Below are 21,949 nucleotides of genomic sequence, written 5' to 3' on the forward strand. Positions count from 1 at the left end.
ATCTCTTACCATCACACAAACACAGTAGGTGAGGGTGCACAATGATGGACACCGTGTTTACGTAATGTTAAGAGATGTGCAACAGTGGCAAACAATGCAACTTCTAGCTTATTAGCTATAGAGGCACTTGTGTAAATGGGCTAGTCAAATTTACCATATAGACTGTTCTCCTACACTTGCATCTATTGCAACAAGAAGTTTGAGAAAAACAGTTGTGTATTTGCACTTCACTGCTGTTATCTGCAATCTCACAAAATTAAAACAAAACTTGCACACCCTGTTCTAGAACCCCATGCCATCTGCACTCCACACCTACACTTAACACCTGCTCCCACAGAATTAATGAGATGATATCTTCTCCCTAAGTAGTTATTGTAAGGTTCTCACTCTTAATTGTAGAGCAACACCGCTTACCATGTTTGTGCAATGCAAAATATTATTAATTGAATGTATCTGATTTATATTTGTGACTGTCTGGGTCCTGTTTACAACCTGGGTAGTCTGTTCTTCCAGTTTATGCCAAGAGGTGCATCGTGCAAACATTAGCAAAAAAAAAAAAAAAAAGAGAGAGAGAGAGAGAGAGAGAGAAATTAAAACAGAAAAGGCAGACTGTCCTCAGTTTTGCAGAATGTTCTAAAATTTGCATCATATTTATTTGGCCTGTTCCTTTTAAAATGGGTGGTTTATTGTGAAAACATTGAAGACTGCAATCAGTATATAACAACATACATTTCTGTTCCGTATTTCATATCCTTCAGAAAATACATACTTGCCCTTTGTCCTCTCATTAATTTAGTGTTTGAGTGGAATTTTTTACACATATTTTACACAAATATTATTTTAGGAGGTGAGCTGTTTATTCATCCTTGTTATTTGTAGTATTGGAATATAGAAATAGGATACAAGTAAAAAGTATATGCATTTTTTTATTTAGGTTAACTTATTAGATGTTTTAGATGTATTAGAAGTGTAGCAATGAACAAAATAAAATATATTTTATTATATATGTATTTTATTGATTACCCAAGATTGCAACTTAAAGTTTTTATTCAAAGTTTTTAACTCATTGTTTGCACTAAAAGTATATTACTTTGAATTACTCAAGCTAGGTGAGCATGTAATCATTGGAAGGATATTTAATAAATGTGATTGTTAATTGTTCTTTCATCTGATGAAGTCTTGTGGGTAACAGGACAAAAGTGCTTAGCTTTATAATATTAAAATTGATTTATGCAGAGCTACTTCAGTGGTTGTTGGCTTTTCCTAGTGGATTTTACTGGTATGGCAGAAGGATGTCAAACAAGCTGAAAAGTAAGGTATACAGGTGAAGGAGTGAGGATATGACATGTATTACTGTATGGCATAGAAACCTTTTCAGTTAAGCCAAAGTAGTTGAGGAAGTTGGAGAGGATGGAGATGAAGTTCCTGAGATGGGTAGTAGGATACACTCTGTGGGACAGGTGAAAAAATGAGGATATCAAACCAGAAGCTAAAGTAGCTCTAATTGTGGAGAAGGTCAATGAGCAGACATAACAATAGTTTGGGCACGTACAGAAAAGCAGAAGACAATTTGGTGAAGAAGATTTTAGACAGACAGGAAATAGACAAAAGAAAATGAGGGTGTCTGGCAATGAGACAGATGGATTGTGTGACAGAAGACCTGCGACAGTCAGGCATGACTGTTTGAAGAAGGTAAGAGAGTGCCATTGAATCGAGACAGTCAGCGACAGTTGAAACAACACCATGATCCCATGTGGAAAATTGGGAAAAAAGAGATCGCAAGATAACTTTATTGCACTTTGTGTGTGTGTGTGTGTGTGTGTGTGTGTGTGTGTGTGTGTGTGTGTGTGTGTGTGTGCGTGTGTGCGTGTGCGTGTGTGTGTTTGTGTGTGTGCGCACGCATCCGTGCCTGCATGTGTGTGTGTGTGTGTGTGTGTGTGTGTGTGTGTGTGTGTGTGTCTGCATGCGCACGTGCGTATGTGTGCATGTGTGTGCGTGCGCACGTGTGTATATGTACGTGTATGCATGCAGGTGTGTTGCCCTATAATTAGGGCAGAGAGAAGGGCCCTGGTTTAAACTGATACTAGGGCATATTGGCATATGTTAGTAGTGCAGGATTGTAGGTGTGCAGTACTAGCTTTGACTTATGAAGCTTCAAAGATATTGCAGATTCATAAATGAATACTAATACAGTATTTGCATTAGTCACTGAAATGCTCAGTGTGTGCTAAGATAAAGCTCAGTAAAAATTTGTGTCACTTGATTACCAATATGGCACACTTTTTAATTTTTTAAAATTTTTTACAGTGACACAAGATGCCAAATAAATGTGTGTGTGTGTGTGTGTGTGTGTGTGTGTGTGTGTGTGTGTGTGTGTGTGTGTGTGTGTGTGTGTGTGTGTGTGTGTGTGTGTGTGTTTGAGGGTATAACATTGATATAATGGGTCTATAGTATATTAGTAAACACAATGAATTGTGAACGCTATATAATCGACACACAATCCCTGAAAACCCAAAAACCCAAACTGTCGAACACATGGATCAAGTGATTTTAAAAATCGCTGATCCGTAAAAAAAAAAAAAATCACCCCCCCCCCCCACGCTTAAATATAGCAACTCTGAGATCACACCACAGTGGAGGAAATGGCAAAGTCTCAAAAACGGCCCAGTGATTTTTTTTTCCCTTGGAAAAAAAATCGCTGTTGTGTCCTTTTGTTATTTTGCCATTTCGCTTAATGACGTTCAACTAAACAGCATTCGCAATTCATTGCATTCGCTAAAATAACAGGGACCCGATATAACATGTAGAATAAAACTGAAAAGGACAATTGAAATTTTAAACATTCCAATTTACACTTCACAATCATTATCAGAGGCAGAGTAAAGCTGCAGCCCTCCACCCCAGCCCTCATTATATTTCAGTGGCATAAAGAAAATGACAATTAATGGTACAACTATACGTTCTCAACAAGTCTGGTCATTGTATTAGCACTGAACTCAGATATTTGGTGTTGTATGATCCAAACAAGTGCAAAGTGCAGATAACAAGATTTAATTGTTTGTCATTAAATTTATGGTCATTTTATTCATCTTAGAGGTATCCATTATCCTAACATACCACATTTTACTTAAGATAATACTTGCCTCAATTTCTTTCATATAATGACTATTTGGCACTTCCTATCCATTCTGAAGTAGCCTGTGTTTTCAATGCCCTTTCTTCACTGCATATACAACATCATGCATTGACAAAGGCATTGTGCATATGTATTCCAAAATCGTTTCTTTCTCTCATCTGTAATTATATCACAAATTTTATACCTAATTATAGTCAGATGAAGAACTCTGATACCCTGATGTGATGCAGGTGGAAGGATAAATCTGACAATACTGAGTCATGTGTAGGTGATTCTAAGGTTACCATACGTCTGGGTTTCACCAGAAATGTCCTCTTTTTGGGCTCCTGTCCAGGCATCAGGGCAGTTTTTGAAAATTCTGTGATTTATCCTGGACAAATAGCAGAATTTTCAAAAAAAGATGTCCCTATTTCCTCTTTTCTCTGCTTTGTTTTGTTTTTTTTTGATTGGCCCATATACTGGTATACCAGCCAATCAAAAAATTTCAAAACAGAGCTCTGTTCAATGTGGAACTGCTTGATGTTCTGCATTAAACAGAAGAGGGTCTGCTGTGCGAGTTTTTGATTGGCTCGTATACCGTATACGAGCCAATCAAAAAAATCAAAAAATGGAGCTCTGTTCATTGCAGAACTGCTTGATGTTCTGCATTGAACAAAAGAGGGTACGCTGTGTGAGTTTTTGATTGGCTCATATACGAGCCAATCAAAAAAATTGAAAAACAGAGCTCTGTTCAATGTGGAACTGCTTGATGTTCTGCATTGAACAGAAGAGGGTCCACTGTGCAAGTTTTTGACTGGCTCGTATACCGGCATACGGGCCAATTAAAAATTGCCAAAACAGAGCTACTTGTCTTTGCGGTGTGAAAGACCTTTTGTCCCAACCTGGCCAGTCAAGAATCTGGCAACCCTAAGAGGACGAAAAAATATGTGCTGGTATAATACCAGCACATATTGTTTCGGTCTCTTTTTTGTATAACCAAATATGGTAACCCTAGGTGATTCCATTAGTTTTTTTATATAAGTAACAAAAAAAGACATACAATATATTAACTGTCTGAAAGACTGATGGCTATCAGTCTGTATTATCAAGCAAGGGATGTTCACATCTCATGAACTCCGATATGTGATATGAAGCACTGTGATATTTCACCACATTGAATCAACTAGAGTGAAATACATTTGTAATCAGCAAGCAATTCTTTGGTGGTCTTACCTTGTGGGTAAGAGAAGCATTCTTTCTGTTAAACAGGATAACAGGATTACATATACAATGAAACATTATGTCAGATATCATCATCATCAACATCATCATTGTTATCACCAACCCTATTTTCCCATTTTTACATGCAGTTGGAATGTTTTGTCAAATGTTGCCTCTTCTCTCATTTCACATCCACGCTCCAGTCATTTCTGTTTCAATTCTTCTCTCATGTAAGTATTGTATTTCTTGGCTTCATATCCTTGCTTTCTCTTCTTTTCTTCCTGTCTCTTTCAAATCTGCTTTAACCAATTATCTTCTGATTTTCTGCACATGTGATTAAACCACCATAATCTGTTCTTCACTTTCTTTGCAACTGAGGTTACTGTAGTTTCTACTCTGATGTAACCATTTCTGCATCTGACCAACAGTGAACATCCCACTACCAATTTCAGGCACATTATCTTTATTACCAGAGGCTTCTTCAGCTGCTTTGCCCTCAGGGTTCATCTTTTTGTTAAATACAGAAACAATGGGCACACCATTGTATTGTATACAATACTTTACAGCTTCTTTGGCATTTTTTGTCATACTCTACCTGACACTTAGTAATAGAGGGCTGCAGAACTTCTGATATTTGCTTACACATCTTCATCCAGACATTTATTACCTCATCTACACCTCTTACATGCTTGAAACTGTTAACTTATTCTTTTATTTTCACTACTATGAAGCTCTATCACAGTATTCAGCTTCTTCTGATTTCTTCTATTTGCTGCCACAACTATCTTTTCTGTATTCATTTTCTTGCCATGTGCCTTCAGTTTTTGATTCCACTCCCCTTCCATTTGCTGAAGATACTATTCAGTGTCTGCTTCTAGTGCTATACTGTCTGCATATAGGTTCATAGGTTCATAGATAAGTATTTGATAGCTACCTTTGTGAACTATTTTAAGCCTAGCTGATTTCCATTTTTGAGTTTGAAATAGCCTTTCCTATTTGGTTATAGCATGGCCTTTCCCATGTCATGGTCAATGATTATATATTACCCTAATGAGAATAACTGGGTTCATACCATAGATAATGTCAGGTGACCCATGCATGGGATAAAGCATTTAGGAGCTGCCTCTATCCATTTACTACCTAGGTAAGGTTTCTATTTCCCATCCATAAATCTAAGTTGTGCTTGAATATGGACAAGGATGAACTTTGTTTTATGTAGGGAGTCTGTTCCAGAACAGTAGTATCTTATGGAAGATATACTTGTCCCTCCAAACCATTCTGTTGATGTTACAGAAGAGGTCTACATCTCAACTATTTCTGATGTCATTTGACTTGCTGATGTGCAGTAAATCCATCAGTAATGGGTTGGAGGATGACTTGTATGCCAGACACAGGTCATCTCTTAGCAGTCTAAAGGATGTTGAGTATTGTGATAGGGCTTTGAGTCGGTCCATGAAGGACATGTCGTTTGGGCCTGGTATCCTTTTAGTAAGGTATCTCTGTAGGTATTATAGTTGTTGCATGTCCCTGGACAGATATGTGTTAAAGGTGGCATTATATTCAATGATTGGCCTAATTTGAGTAAAGGGGGGGGGGGGGCAATGACATCTCTAGATCTGAACACAATCCATATATTTATAAGCCTTGCAATATAGAACAGGGTTCCTTACAGCAATGGACACATGTTGGTCAAAAGATAAGTCATTCTTCACACAATTTTCCAAATTCCAACAAATTCCAAACAACTGGATCAGCCCCTGTGGTGAATTGTCAATATGTTAGCTCCCTGGGGTAAATTACTTCCCAAATGATACAATAATGTAATTTTTGGCATTAGGTTACAGTCAATGATTTTAGCACCACTTATTTTATTTGGACAAACCTTCCTGTGGAATGGCTAAGTCATTTGTGGATTCAATGATTGCCCCTAGCTTGCACTCATCTGCAAACATAGCCAGCCAGAGCCCTTTCCTATTGGTATTTACTTCAGAAAAGTAGATGCAAAACAGGAGAGGTTTCAGCACAGAACCTGGGGGACTCCACTGGTGATTGGACTATTTGTGGAGACAATTTCCCCTATTTTGATTATTTGCATCCTACCTGTGGTCCAGTTGTCAATACAGAGGGTGACGCAAGGGTTTATTCACAGTTTATTTAGCTTTTCTACTATGCCTGAGTGGAGAATTCTGTCAAAATCTTTGGCTAGGTCAAGGTATGCAATGTACATGGTTTTGCCTTCATACATTGCTTTGGTGACCTTTAAAAAATACCAGTATGAGTAGCATGACCTGCCCTTGATGAATCCAAACTGAGATTGGTCCATTGTTTGGAGCTGCCTTGTGTCCTGACTGATTAGTTCAATAAGTCATTCCATGGCTTTCCATTTGAGGCTGGTCAGACTTATGGTTTTGTAATTACGTGGGTCTGTGGAAGGTCCGTCCTTATGCAAGAGAATGGCTGTAGCTGTTCTCCATTTACTTGGTACAAAACTTGTATGGAGGCTTATATTTAACAGTATTGTTATGGGTTTGGCTAAATCATCCTTCGTGCTATTTAAGATACATCTAGGGATATTGTCAGGACCCATCAATGCAGTATTTTTAGCTTTTAGGACTTACATTTGCATAATAGCTGGAGGCAAGCCAGTTTCAGGTATATCATAAGGGACGGAGGAAGAGGAGAGAGAGGTAAAGCTAAAGCTAAATTTACTGGCCAGTAGGTTCACTATATCTTCAGCCTCAGTGTAGTTAAGATCATTCACAATCACTTCAGCACATTGCTAAATTGTGCTTTTGAAATTATGAACATAATTAAAAAAATGCCATGTGATTGTCTTTGGCTTGGGTAGCTAATTTAACCACAGACTATATAGCAATAGAAGTACAGTGACTCTGTTGACCTGTTTTCACAAGCTTTTTCCTAATGCAGTGCCTCATCAATTAGAACAAGAATAGGATCAGAGCTGAACCCTGATACACACCCACAACTACTGCAGAACTCTGTTAGCATAACCATTGCTCATAACTCTGCTATTTAGTCCTTGTATAGCCTTTTCTAACTCTACTAATGTTTTAGGACTTCAAACCATTGCAGGACTGCCCAAATCAGCCTTTCTAACACTGTCAGCTGTTTACTCTAAGTCTAGGCATGCCCAGTTGGACTCCTTCCTCATATTGAGCTTCTTATCCACTATTTGCCTCACTGCATACATTGGCTCAGTTGTACTACATCCTGACTGGAATCTGAACTGTTTATCTCCCATTTTATTTTCTACTATTCTCTGTATTCATTTATTAATCACTATCTCCAGCCCTTTCACACAGTGAGACAGGAGTCTGAATCCTTTCTTTTACCCACAATTGCGAATATTCCACAAGTTCCTGTACATTAGAAATGCTTATTCTTCAGTTACCTGTGGTATGCCTCCCTCTCTCGCTCTTTCCATACTGAAGTGAATACTCCCAGGTGCCATTTCTTTCCTAATATACCCAACACCTTTATCATATCTGCTTTGACTTCATCTGGGCCTATCGCTTCCCTGACTTCCTTTTCATCTGTTAACTTTGAACTTGTTCTGGGTTAATTTGCCATTGTTGTCCTTTGGACTGGTAATCAGATCACTGGTGACATCCCCTATGAATGGCACATGCTGAATGTCATCTTTATCTCTCTGTGTCCTTGTCGCCCAGTCTGAAAGAGTTTCTTTGTGCCACCTGCTGAGTCACTTTTAAGGAACTGGCAGAATTTCACTGGTGCTTTGTTCTTAGTTTCCTTAATAGCCAGACCATAGTACTTTCTAGCCTCATACATCTTTTTATCGCCCACATCTTCCTGCACTCCTTATTTCTCTGTACATCTTCTTAGAATTCTGTATTTGGGAACATGCCAATGTGCCTCCAATACTTTCAGCAAATGCCATTTCAGCAAAAATGTTTCACCAAAAACCTAGTAGACCTTCTTTTTCTCTACTGATGTACGGCTTCAGAGTTGCGATATTTAAGTTCAGGCATATGGAGGGCAATCCCCCACCTAAATATGGAGGAGCGGCGCAAGGGGCTTGCCCCCCCCTGCAAAAAGAGATTTACTCAAGTTTCACCAAAAATGCTTTTGATGAAACTTTTTGGTGTTTTGCATTCAGATAAAATTGTCAAGCTATTGATATGGTTACCTGCATTCCACCACCAGCTTTCCTTAAGGACCTTATTTCTATACTGACTTGACCATATATCTGTTCTATTATCTTCACACATAACTGTTATGAGTTGCCACTATACTTCTTCAGCTCAAACTATGTCCTCTTCTTTTATTGCAGTGAGTATTGCCTTTAACTCCTGTGCTTTATCTTCTATTACCTTCCATGTCTATAGGTTGATGTCTGCTGTCCTTGAAGCCTTGTCCAGCCACTGATTTCATCAGATTCTGGCCACCACTGGTTTATGCTATTGGCGCATCATTTCACTAGGAATTACTCTGTAATGTTTGATATTACTCTAGTACCCTTTCCTTTCCTTTCGTTTCCTCTCCTTTCCTCTCCTTTCCTTTCTTTTCCTAAAGAAAGTCTACTTGATTATAAGCTGACCACTGTTGTTATGTGTTCTTATGACTGTCTGTCTGTCTTGTGTAACAATATGTTGGCAATCTTTAAAGTCTACTTCCAAACATAAGTCTACAATGACCTCTCCTTCATTATTCTTGTTGCCACAACCATATGCAGCATCTCTTGTACGTGATCATGTGACTGTCTGTCTTGGTGAACCATGTGTTGGTCATTACTGATATCTTCTGCCAGGCAGAAGTCTAGAATAATATCTCCATCATTATTTTTGTTACCACAACCATGTGGACTCAGGCATTCCTCAAACCCAGTTCTGCTTTTGCAGTATGATCACTCGGGTCCTTCATTATCAAGAAAAGCTCAGTTTGCCCTGCTTTATTGAAGAAGTCCTGCATCTACTGGTCAGATAGTTTCTTTTCTTTGGCATCACAGACCTGTTGAGGTGCATAGGCTGAGACCATGAAGGCTGCTCCATTTGCATTGCAGTCTCTTTACCATAAACCTGTCAATGATTATAATGACCTCCCTCAATGATTGCCACGAGTCTGCCACTGATTCTAATTATATATTCACTGTCTTAAGAGGACCTTCTCTCTCTCAGCACAACTTCCACAGCATATTATTTTGTCTCCACCCCTCAGAAGTCAGATCTGGATGCCAGGTTAAGAGACTTTGCTCTACTGCCCTTACACCTTATCTGCTGGATACACAGACTATCCTGTCTCCTGCTTAAAATAACGTCATCCACTTACATTCTCTCCGTGATTCTATAGTTATTGTAGCAGTCCTTAGTTGATTTTTTGACACGTTGACTGGTTGTACATTTTACATTCAGCTTTCACTTAACAGAGATATCCCAGGTAACTCAGTCTGGGCACTGGATATCAGCCATACCATGGCTTATTGACATAGGGCTTCTGGGCTATGTGATTGGCACACACACTGGCCATAATAGGTGTACAGACTATCCTCATCCAATTATTAAGGGCCCCTGGTGTAGAATTGAGTAAGTGGGGATCCTTAACTCATGCAGCAGTGGCAAATACCCACGTCTCTTTATGGACACAATAATCAATGTGACCAAATGAACTAGAGATAGATTTTACATTACTGAGCCATACGACCAGATGCAGCATACCGTCTGTGATCTATGTTTACCTGTGTAGAGAATTCTGCACACCACAGTTGATGCCTAATGAGGTAGGTCCACACAACTCTTCCTATGACAGTATATGAAAGAAAAAAAAACTCAAGAGTCCACCGTAAAAAGACTGGCTTCCGATGACTGTAGAGAATTAAAGCAATAATTATTTCACTTGTAAGTTGTACAGCCATTAAACACCATGCTTCAGGAGACTGATGATGAAAGAGATAAAATAAATTGTTTCAGTAATACCCCAAAAATTTGAAATGGGTTGCATATTTGACTGGGCAGTTGCTATACTGTCAGGGGATTAATGAGGAAGTCAGTCATGCATAGCTCTAGTTTTAGTACATGGACACCGTTACTACAGATAAAAGGGTGTGTAAATAATGATGTAGCCAGATGAAAAGTGTATATTTTTCAGTATGAGGTATTTCTGTTATGCCTGTGCTGGTAGGATGGTACACAGCGTCCCTATCAGTTCAGTGAAAAATCAGTTCAGCGAACGACATTTTCAGTGCACTTACATTGAACATGCCATTCATCCAACTGTTCATAATCAGATTGCAGAACAGTGAGGATCAAGAAATGTGCCCTTTCCCCACTGTAGTGTGATCTCAGAGTTGGTATATATAATTAGTGAGGGTGTAGAGAGGCACAGCCCCCCACATAAGCGGAATTCAGTGAACGGCATTTCCAATGAAATGTTGTTGATTGAAGTGTCACTTCAATGAAGTGATATAGACCCGCTATACAATGCCTTGACAATGGATCAGGTGACCAATGTTCAAATAGTGGCTCAGCCACTTCATGGAAAAGGCAGTAGAGATGACATTGCCAATATTGGGAGTGGGGGAGGCTATGGTGGTCCTCGCTGGCTTGAATCTTTGCTCTGCTGATACAATCTACACAAGAGAGTACAGGCATGTCAGAACACAGAGAGCCAGGACAGTGAGGACAATAGAATGACCACCCAAGCTGGCAATGGTGTCTTTTGCCTGCACAAGTATAGAAGTAGTCATGTATGGACAGATGAGCATAGGTTGTCCTTAAGGAAACACAGTTTGTCATGTCACCACCAGGGTAGGTTTTAGGCCACTTGGGGGGATCATAGCCAGGATATCAGCAAAAAAAAAAAAAAACACAAGGAAAACTTTCACTCCAGTATATTTGGGGACTCACCATCACTGGGCAATGAATTTACATCCAGTGTGTGTGCTTGTTGGGCTGGGTCTTGATGTCTGCTGGAAGGCAGAGTGAGAAAAACCACTTAAAAAGGGGGATATTTTGGTTTCTTATCTTCTGAGAGTGACTGATAACATGATTGAAGATATGATATTTTTCTGTGTATCTTTTTTTTTAGATTTAACACAGTAGTTTCATAATTCTAGAGTTGACATTTTTTCTAGAACTTAAAATAGTGAAAGCACTCATATGACCAAGGCTGAAAATATACAAATTCAGCATTGCATTAAATAGTTTTCTTTTTATACAGCCACACAGCATTCTTTTGCTGAGTCCCATTCCATTACAGTGTAGTAATATTGCCAACTACTGTTTACCTACAATTCTGTTTTTTAATGAGTATATTTTGTACATTTTGGCATTAATAATGTATGCATTCTTGCAATTATTGGTTTATATGTGTTAGTAAATATTGTTTTCTGTTTTATTTATTCAGTGTCACACCTTGGCTATGTATTGTACATGCGATCTTTGTCTAATGCCTTAATGTCAGTATTTTTTTCTTTGTATACCCAAATGCATGTGTTATTTGTTATTGCATTTATTTCTTGTTTTTGTCTTTGTCATTGTCAAGGTCCCTGGACCAGTAGATTTACCCAACTAACAAAAGTATAAATAAATAAAATTAGTGAAAAACCCAAAATAGCAAAACAAAATTGTGTTTACTCTTTTAAGTGATAATACCATTGTGAAGCTGCAGCAGAGAGATAAAGAAACAAGCCAAGATCCATATTTAGACCCAATGTTTTCAGCACTGACATCAGATTACACTGAGCAACTCTCAGAAGATTAAATTAAAGTGGGATAAGAAAGTACACCTGAATGAAACATGTTTTTTAATTACATGTTTCTGTCGGTTATTCTCAATCATTGTGCTTCTGTATTTCACTTCACAGTCTGGATATCAAATATTTAGGAAACATCTCTGGATGGAAAGGTGTAGTGTACCATGAAAGGAATCTGCTATTTTTATTGCTGTTTGACAGATAAATTAATCAGTAGCATGAGTGGTGTTTCTGTAAGAAATGCCATGTTTAGTAGAGCTATTGCTACATTTGTGATCTCGATGGGCTACATGGTAGCAAAGGAATAGTTGTTAGCTAACTGCCAATATGACAGACTTGCTATATGGGTGTGTAGTATCCCCCAGAGTTTCTAACAAATGCTTTTACAGAACCATTAACTATGTACACATAACAACAGCTCTGGCCTGGATTTAAATCTTTTATTTATTAATGGAATAGAGTATTGTGTGCCTCAGAAGTTGTACTTTTCCATTTTGAAATGTATTTTAAAGAACGGCTTGAGTGCCTGTTTCAGAGTGATCAAAACTCTGAGCATTTGCATTACTCCTATGTTTCTGTTTATAGTCGCACCAAAAAAATAAATAAACAAGGTTCATGATAGCAGTTTATAGTTGAGGAAGCGGATAACCCACAGTAAACCAAGCTTGACTATACTGTTTTTATAAACTTTCTCTTAACTTTACAGTACACTTTTCAGGTGAGTCTAACTGCTATGATGTTATTGTACCTAACTAAGACTTGTGTTATTGTGATGGATTAGCAGCTATAATTCTATAAAACATGATTATTTTTGGTATTATATTACTTGATTTAGGAGGGGAAAAGCAGATGTACTGTGATATTGTGAAGAGAGCACATCCCTATAGAATGGGTCGGTGAACTAATTATTGAGATTTTTTTTCATGGTGGGTCATATTTTCTCATCCCAAAACTGTCCAAGATGGAAGATATTACTGACAAAATGCATTGTTTGACATTCACCTAGTTCTTGATTACAAATTATACCATGTGTTTAAAATACAGGTGTATAAAGTACTTAACTACACCATTAGATATTCAAGGAGAGGTAATTGTACCAGTAACTCATAATATTTCAGTTTCCTCATCTTCTGTACTCCAGTTTTCAGCCATTTTTACTGATTAATACGTATCTTCCCTAACTACCTTCTCCCATTACCTGTCTCACACTGTGCTGTTCAGCACTTTCAATTCTTTGAGTCAGCATCTCTTAGAAGAAAGTGTGATTATGGCAGGCAAACTCCACTGCTAACTCTTGTATCATATATTCAATGATCATCCACAAACTCTGTAGATTAGATCAACAAATCTTATTACAACAATCATTCAAAATATTTAACAATGCAGTCCAACAAGAAAAATGTAGCAAATAAATCACATCCATAAGATGAGAAATGTTTCCTTGTAATATCATCACTAAAATTGCACAGTTCTCACCAGGATAGAAAAAAAGGGAGGAACTCTTCTTTTACAGTGACCACTCCACTAAGATATAATGTTAAGATAGGTTCCCTCATATGACTGTACTGTCTTCTTTATTTATTTATCTTTTGTTGACCTAGTTACTCCCACTAGTCAAGTATCCTGTCCAGGGGTGGCATTTCTACTGCTAGTGGCTTGCTGGAAATGGCATCAGGGAACTTGATGCCATGGCCAAATTTTCAAAGCCTGCCTGATTGCACTGCACTGTGAGACCCTGTGCTGGTGGAACTCTAAAGTGGGTTCAGTTAAACTAGTGTATGTAAGAGTTGTATTTAATCTGTCCTCTAAACTGAAGACATTTTGCTATAGCCTTCTACTGTAAGCGTGTACACTACTGCCCCCCATTTTTTTTCTCTTCCTATTGTACTCCTAGATCAATTACTTGAAACCACTTTCTTTCTCTTGGAAAAGGTTTACATATGTACATGCAACCCATGTCTTGTATTGTTTTTCCCTGTAGAAGTGGTGGCCCTCTTCACCACAATGTACTAGATTAGTAGCACAAGATTTCTAGTTATTAGGAAAATACTGTGATATACTGACCTGGATTTGACTGAGCTTGGTTTTCCTGACTGTGTTTTTTTGGAAGCTGGCCTGGTCCAGTTTTTCGGGCTCACAACCTTGTATAACTTTGTGTCTATCTGCCTCCCCCACCTTGAACCTGTACTCCCTCCCACTCCTGCTCCATTACAGAGGAATCAAAAAAACTGATGTAGAAAGGCACCATCTTTTGACTTAGCTTTCCTGCCCTTGCTTCATAGGAATCCCCAGTAGTGTGCTCACTTGTAAGTACTACCTGGCATTGTTTGTTTGTGATTCTTATTGCTATTTTTTGTGAAGTATCACACATGGTCTGTTTTTTGTTTTATGCATATTTTTAGTTGGTAACAGTTGTATTTGGTCACTTATTTTCTGGACCTATATTTCAAAAGCATTTTTGTTTTTTTTTTGCTTTACTCTACTTGCCATGCATATGAGCATTTTTGTTATGCCAGTACAGAATTACACTCATAGCATATTGTGGCTTTAAACAACAGGTACAATGCTGCTTTATTCACTAATGAGAATATTGTTGCCTGCTATCTGTACTTTTAGATCAGTAACCTGTTTGGCAATTAGAATGGAACTTACTGTAACCTCTGAGGGATGCAAGCGACTATGTGTTTCTGTATAATATCACTGTTGGTATTCTTGACTTCTAGTGGAGAATGCTAAATTGTCCCGGCCCCCCTTTGAACAAACCACTCTAAACACATAAAGCCATTTGACGACCTTTATTGAATATTATCATAACATGAAATTTAAACACATAAAACAACATCAATTGCCTTCATAATCCTCAGGGCAGCATAACAACTCACCCTGCTCGATCACACCTCAGGGCAGCATACCTGCTCACCCTGAAACCTCTTCCACCAGGGCAGCGTACCTGCTCACCCCCCCAAATAATAGACAGCATACCTGCTCACCTTTAAACCACACAACCATTGGCCAAATCAAACCACATTCCTTAGAGGGGGGGACAGAAGAGGACAATCCTGTACACCCTTCTCCGCTCCAAACAACCAAATCTTCCTTCACATCAAAACAGGAGGGTGGAAGGGTCACCAACTCATGCCAAATGTAACTACTTCCTTTAGCTCCTAACACTTAGATCATCCTGAGTCCCACCCTTTCTTACCTCACGTCCTTAACTACTCCAATCCCCTTTCACTCCTTCATTACCCTGACACTAATTCTAATCACCCAATCATCTACTCCCCAGTCTTGCTCCCCCCCCACCATCCTTTATTCGTGGGTCCAGGACAACATAGTTTGTCCCAAACTACATTTGTCCTGGCCCCCCTTTGAACAAACCACTCTAAACACATAAAGCTATTTGATGACCTTTATTGAATATTATCATAACATGAACTTTAAACACATAAAACAACATCAATTGCCTTCATAATCCTCAGGGCAGCGTAACAACTCACCCTGCTCGATCACACCTCGAGGCAGTGTATCTGCTCACCCTGAAACCTCTTCCACCGGGGAAGTGTACCTGCTTACCCCCCCTCAAATAATAGGCAGTGTACCTGCTCACCTTTAAACCACACAACTATTGGCCAACTCAAACCACATTCCTTAGAGGGGGAACAGAAGAGAACAATCCTGTCCCTCTTCTCCGGCACAAGCCTGATCCCAGGCTGTTCCCCCTCCTAAATCTTAACCTGCAGAATATCCTGTAAAAACAACTTCAGATGCAAATTAAAAAGATCCAAACCCAATTCATTAAGATGAACCCCATCCTTATGGTACCAACCTTCCTCTCCTTGCCCAAAGTCTCCATGCTGAATGATATGCATCCCAGGAGTTCTTAACTGCTTCGCCAATGTATGATTAACAAACCTCCTAGCCTTTTCAATCACCTTATAACTGTACGCATACCTCCAACATAAGCGAGGAATCAACTCCGACCAGCCAATTTCCATACATGGATACCCAGCCTTTAGTCTCACCAATTCCTGTAAACTAAGCTCTGCTAAACACTTCTTGGATGGAATACCAAAATCATTACCCCCCCAAATGAATTATTATTATTATGCCAGGACACCTTAACTTCAATTTAGCCTTCTCAGATTCAGACATTAATCTATCCCAATGCATACCCCTAACACCATGCCAAGAGACAGAGCATCATAAATGAGATAAACCCAAATTTCTTCCATCCTCCCTGATTAAAGCACACTTCTCTGCCCAGTGGATATATGAATGGCCCAAAATGACTATACATTTCCCTAAAAAAAAAGGAGAAATTGATGTTAATAAGCACAATCACTATTATTTAATATAAGATAAAAACACATTTGAGGACCACCTCCCCATTCTTTTAATAACCTCAGTTGAACTACCCTGTCTAGCCAAATCCAAAAACCCTCCCAATTCTAAAAGAGTGGGCTGCAAACTTCTCAGCAGGAAATCCCATACAACCCAAAATCCTCCTAATCAAATTAATAAGTCTACTACTGGAGACTACCTTGCCATCCCTTGCACAAAAAAAACCTATCTGAACACCCCAACCTTCTACGCCTGAATTCTCTAGCCCAGACTACCAGGCAAAGGCTAAGATTCCTATCCACTTTGATCACCACCGCACATCTCTTACCCAACCGATTCATCTTGCTCTTCTATAATACAGTGTTAACCTCCCTCTCAGCTACAATAATGTCCTTCCAATATAATGAACCTAACAATTCCAATACCCGGAAAGCCCCAAAATATAACCATGTACATAGTGTGCCCCACATGAAATAATCCAATGACCAGCCCTGTAATAACCATAACTCCTGTAACAAAATCTTCAATATTCCTCTTGTAATTGGCCATCTCTACACTCCACCATCACCTTCCCCCACCCTCTAAACATACGCCCCAATGTCCAGAACTTTGTCAAATCCTGCAATCCCCCCAACTTAGCAAAATTGCTAATAGCTGCCAAATCCACTTTGACTGTCTGCAAGGCCTTACCTTTCTCCCACACACTAGCCATATACCTTAACAATAATCCTTCCGACCACACTCTTTCTTTGTCCGTCAATTGCAAAACAAATTATTTAAAATCAAAAAGAGCCCTACCGTATGCCTTCTTTGTAGAAGAAGCCCAAGAATGCCACACCAAATGTCTAATTATCCTGTCCCAATAATCCAAACCTCCTCCGGCAGTGTTTCTGGCACCTCGACCACACACGGAGCCAACCTCGAAACCTGCAAAACTGAAAGCGGGACACACTATCAGAAATATCATTCTTAACCCCCGGCACATGCACATCTGTAACAGGCTCTGCAATATCAATTTTTGCAATACCATCAACAACAATTCTGCCCTAGCTGTCTTTTTTGCAACACCTTCACCACAACCATATTACTAGAATGAAAAACTACCAGCTCGTTCCTCAACTGCTCCTTCCACACCACCAAAGCTGCCCAAATCGGCATTAACTCTAGAAAAGCCACATCGTGCCTCCATTCTTCATTCCAATCCTGAGGCCATTCCACTGCAAACCACCTCCCCCCAAAATAAGCCTCCATGTTGATAGCCCCTGCTGAATCTGCAAACAACTGATGTTCCTCCTGACCCAACCAATCTGACTGCCAAAAGGAAATCTCATTAAATTGTTGCAGAAAACCATCCCACAACTTCAAATCCACCTGCACTAGCTTGGTCACCCTCACCCTCCTACCCCCTTTCAACATATAAGCTAAAGCTCTGCAAAATGTCCACCCTGGATGCACTGCTCGACAGGCAAAGTTCAGCAGCTTCAACAGTTCCATGACCGAACCGATCCAAATTTTTCTTGGCCACCACCCCCTATATGGCCAAACCTAGCCTCTCTATCTTATCCTTTGGTAAGTGAAACAATCCCTGTTCCACATCTACCGTTAACCCCAGAAACTCCAGAGCTCTCGCCGGACCTTCCATCTTATGCTGTGCCAACGGTACACCAAATTCTTCACACATGCTTGTAAATTCCTGCAAGCCATATTGAGCACCCACCCTCCATTCTACTACTAGCAAAAAATCTTCCAGATCATGCACTGCCTTCTGCATATCCACCCTCTGATTCTTGATCCAATGTAAAAGGGTAATAAATTTCTCGAATGTTGCACATGCCACAGAACAACCCATCGGCATAGCTGTATCAAAATAGTACCTGTCACCAACCTACATCCCCAATAATGGCCAATCCTCCCTCCTGATGAGCAATAAACGAAAAGCTGACTCAGTGTCAACTTTGACCAGCCACGGCTCCTGAAATTCCCTGATCATCCTCACTGCATCGTCCAAAGAGGCATAACGCACCTTAACTTCCTCATCTGCAATAAAATCATTCACTGATCCCCCTTCCGGAAATGAAAGATGATGTATCAGTCTAAACTCCCCAGGGTGTTTCTTTGGAACTAACCCCAAAGGCAACACCTTGTAGCTAACAAAAGGTGGATTATCAAATGGGTCCCACAAATGCCCTGCCCTAAACTCCTTTCCCACCAGGACTTCCAAGATGTCTTCTTTCCCTTGCACTGAAAGGAGGTTCTTACAACTCCCCCCTCAATACTATAGTGGACTTTATAGGAAATCCTCGCTGAAACCCCTGAATGACCTCATTCTTTAGGGCAAGACCAGGAAACTGCCAAAGCATCTCCTCCAACACCTCCACCTTAATAGGGAAGGGAACCCCTCCCCCTATTGCCTCTGAAGGATCAAAATCCCCTGGATCCACAAAAATCATCCCTACCCTGAGCTGGCTGTCAACCCTGAGAGGCAAGAAAATCACCCTCTTGCCCCGTACCATTGTTGTTCCATGACCCAAAGCCCTGCCATCCACAGTAAGTCGCAGCATGATTTCCCCCACATCTTAAGCAGGTGTGTGCAAATTTGCACCCAACCCATGAACAAGTACCATTGTTAATCTGCCAACACACTCTACCTGCATCACCCATGTTCATTCTCCTATTAAACCCACCAAAGCTGTCCATCATCATAGCTAACCATATATCAGGATGACGCACCTCCCAATGCAAGGACTGGTCAATGGCTTTCTGTTTGCAGAACCACTGATCATACCACAACTATGCATTCCACGGCCTTAAATGGTGTGCCTTTAAAATGGTTAAGAAGTACCCCAAAAGGGGCAAAGCCAATGCTACATCCTTCTCCAGCTGCACCATGTAATAAATAAAACTGACCACTCAATTGTCCCATGTCCTAGGTCTAAGCTTACCTGTCCTCTTCCTCCCCAATGCCGCTAATGCAGCCAGCAAGTCCTTGGCAGTACCTGACTCTGCTTCCACTAACCTCTGAACCCATTCCTCATCTATCAACTCAAACACATGAACATACTCACCTTTCCAGATCTTCTCCTTCACCATCCCTGGGATGTGCAGTGTTAAAATAACTGCTCTATTGTCCTGTCCCAGGGCCTGAGTGGCTAACCAGTCCCCCAGCCACAGCCCAAACTCAGATTCTACCTCTGAGCCAGCTGAACTGTCCCTATAACCCAGATCCACTCCAGCCATCTGTCCACCCACATGTCCGACTGCCTGTCCCAACCCCTTTTGCACCCTCCCTACCACTTGCTCTCCCTTTTCCAGGTCCCCATCTAACAATATTCCAACCTCACCCTCCTCATCGTCCTCACCAGCTAGTTCCCCAGCCATTGGTAAATTAATATCATTACCTGCAGCTTCGCCTTGTGACGTACTGGGAACCAGGGCATCCACTGCCACTGTCTGCTTCTCTGCCTGCTGCCTTTTCTCCCGGCCTGGAGTCTTCATCAAAGGGCGCCGTCTCTTCCGACCTGGAACTGGCTTTGGCTCCACCACTGCCTCAGATCTCACCACATCCTGGAATAATTCCTCTACCTGGGCTACGATAGCTTGCCATCGCTGGCGTAATCCTGTTACTGTCGCCATCTGCAGAAAGAAACACACAACATTAATACTGTTATATATTTTTTTATAGTGATACCCCCCCACCCCCCAGTTAAAAGAGAGGGTCGTCCACAATTAAAGTGGATTCCCTCCGCCACATTCTGTGTATCCACAGTGCCATAGCAGTATTAACCTCCCTCTCCCCCTCTATCCCAGTAACTTAATGTGAAAGATTTTTTTTTCTATTTATTTATTTATGTATTTATATATACATATATATATATATATATATATATATATATTTTTTTTTTTTTTTTTGAATTGGGTCAAGCCCCAATTAAACTATGCAGACTACTCCCAAGTAGGTCTGTGCTCTCACAGCCCGCAGTGTCAACCTTTTTCTTTCTTTTTGTTTATTTATTTATTTATTTATTTTTTTACCACTAAATGTAAGGGCTGGCCTGCTGCCACTACTGCGCATGCCCGCAACCAGCCCAACTGCAAACCACGGTAACTGGCACCTCAGAAGAGCCGAGGAAAGCAACGGAAACCACTGCATGAACCCACCAGGGAGAAAATCACTGCTACCACCACCGATAACTGCAGGAAACACCTTCCAGGCAGGGAAACCATCACGGATGCCTTACCCTTCAACCACGAGGCATCCTACCAGCAGGCCGATGACCCTGGGACTAGGAAGGACCCTTTTTGTTAGGACCACCATCCGACAAGCAAACCCACCAGGGAGAAATTCACTATCCCTCACCACTACCACCAATGAGAAACTACGAAAACCCCCCTCAGGCAGGGAAGCCACCACAGAAACCTTACCCACCAACCGCGAAGCCTACAACTAGCAGGCCGCCAACCCCAGGCCTAGGAAGACTGCGTGGACCAGACCACCATCCGCCACCCACCAGAGAGAATGAAACCCCCAGGGAGAATTCATCAATTGTCACCACCACCACCACTGAACTACAGGTAAGCCTAGTGGCTTAGCTAGCAGCTGCTGCTTTCTGGACAGCCCCCTCCCAGCCCATCACCTTCCTAACCTTCCAATCCCTAGACAACTAGACCACCACTACCAGCCCTACGGGATCCTTACCACCCAGACACACACCTGCACCCCCCAGGCAAGGGATAGAAAGAGAAAAATACACACACACACACACACACACACACACACACATATATATATATATATATATATATATATATATATATATATATATATATATAGATATATATATATACCTAACAATCCCCCAACGCTCATCCATCACATCCAAAACCTACCTCAATCCTCCAAATACCTACAGGTCATCTGGATGTGAGCTAGCTGTACTATCATCCACCAACTCACACCAAATGTAATTACTTCCTTTAGCTCACAACACTTAGATGATCCTGAGTCCCACCCTTCCTTACCTCACTTCTTTAACTACTCCAGTCCCCTTCCACTCCTTCATTACCCTGACACTAATTCTAATCACCCAATCACCTACTCCCCAGTCTTGCTCTCCCCCACCATCCTTTACTCGTGGGTCCAGGGCAACTTAGTTTGTCCCAAACTACATCTGTGCATAGCATCTTAGTAGTTACTTGTGTTTCTGTAGCATACCACTGTAGTTATCCCTGACTTTTAGTGGAGAATGCTAAATTGTGTGTAGCATCTTAGTAGTTACTGTTTTCTCTTCTGAGCCTTTATTAACAATATATAATAGTGTAGTGCATGTTATAATAGCATGGTATCAACTGCGGTTACCTTTTTTTCCTTCTGCTTTCCTTGCATTTTGTGTTGCTCATAGGATTGTGCTGTTTCTTACAAGGTATGGTGCCCCTCCCATGCACCCACTATCTTTGCTACTTGGTAATCAGAGTGTTTCAAATCTTCAGATCCAATATTTACCTTCTTTTAATTTTTATTTCCAGTCCTCACAGTAAAAGTTTTA

This window comes from Protopterus annectens, chromosome 4.part1, assembly GCF_019279795.1.
Source record: "Protopterus annectens isolate FY-2018-M chromosome 4.part1, PAN1.0, whole genome shotgun sequence".
In the NCBI taxonomy this organism is placed as follows: domain Eukaryota; kingdom Metazoa; phylum Chordata; order Ceratodontiformes; family Protopteridae; genus Protopterus; species Protopterus annectens.